This window comes from Geospiza fortis, unplaced genomic scaffold (assembly GCF_000277835.1).
Source record: "Geospiza fortis unplaced genomic scaffold, GeoFor_1.0 scaffold40, whole genome shotgun sequence".
Classification (NCBI taxonomy): domain Eukaryota; kingdom Metazoa; phylum Chordata; class Aves; order Passeriformes; family Thraupidae; genus Geospiza; species Geospiza fortis.
The window spans coordinates 13,971,504-13,973,050 of record NW_005054297.1 but is presented as its reverse complement, the minus strand read 5'-3'; positions in this window follow the sequence as shown (position 1 = coordinate 13,973,050).

The following is a 1,547-nucleotide window of genomic DNA, read 5'->3' as shown; positions in this document are numbered from 1 at the left end:
TACTCAGTTGACTCATATCTTGTCACTCGCCAGGAAAATTTCTCCACACATTGATTTTTGCTACCAGCACACAGACAAGCCCTGGCAACTTAAAAGCGACACACCCTTCGAGCTTTCAGCAATCCCAATTACAGTGGGGATGTATGTGACCTACAGATCAAACCAGCACTGCAGTAAGTACACGTGCCATCCCTCCTCAACAAGAGGAATTTTCACTATTTGCCAACCAACCTGAAATGCAACACAACATTTTACAAGACAGAATGGCAAAGTTAAAAACAAGCCCAGGCTAGTGAAAACACAATACTTGTCTGGAAACATGACATAGTTGAAAAGAATAGAAAATGCCTCGGTGGCTACCTTCAAGATCTTCTCTATTCCTTCAGGTAGAAGGGTTATGGATTCACTGACATTATTATGATTAACTAACAGAATTGCTTTGTACATATTGAGACCTTGAGACCAATTCCCTGAAAAAGCACATTCTTTAGACACCAATCTCCCTAAGCAGGGGTGTTGGGAAACTTCTGTTGGAGAAAGGTCAACTTGGACAAGAAGCTGCAGTATGCAGTGATTAAGACAAAGCCTTTATGAATCCTTATTTTCACTCAGGGTACTGCACATTTTAAACACATCCATGGGTATATTCTGTATCATGAAGCCTGAGAACCAAGACTACAACCTTTCCATTAATGACTTGCTGTGTCACAAAACTTTTTTTAACTTTTCATTTGAAAGGTTTGTATACAAAATGTGTCAGAGATTGTTACAATAGGGAAGATCAGATCTTCAGACTAAGTAGTCTCCCAGTCCTGTCCTGCTGGCCTTGCAAGATCCTGTCTGGTGTACGTTCAAGTCAAAGACTAGTTCTAGTCATCAATCTCAGCTGATTAAAAAATAAGAAATCCCATAATATATAAAACCAGAAACATATAAAAAGCTGTAAAGGGGGGTGGAGGGGGGACTGCCTCCTTTCATGATTTCACTAAATATCTATTTAAGTTAATTCATTTAATTACACATCTAAACATATACATACATTTAATTGTGTTTCATCAAACATCTGTTAAGGTGGATTCGGATAATGCGGTGGTTCTTTTGCCTTATCAGAGACTGTTCATGCAAGGTCTAGATTGCTGTGTTGCTATGCTGTTATTGGCCACATTTCAAAAAGAAACCTTGAAGGGAAAAGGCAAGGACTGCGAACTGGAGTAAGACAGTCAACCTGCAGCATATTTGTAGAGTCACAATTACTCAGGATTCCACGCTCCCAGGTGCCTGACCTGAGTCTTGCAGGGAGGTTTGTTTTGGGGACCTCGCATGGGACTGGGATTCGAGGCATTCAGTTTTTGTTCCGATTTGGAACACACGGATTCTGTATGACCGCTCGCAGTCTCTACGCTCCTCGGTTCCTCATCTGCAGAACCAGATGAGCAACAAACCTGAGCCCAACTCTACAAACCCCCGCCGTGCTCTCGGCGTGTGCTGCTTGTTCACTGCCGCGACCTCCGGATGCGGTACCCGAAACACGCACCCGGTACCCGAAA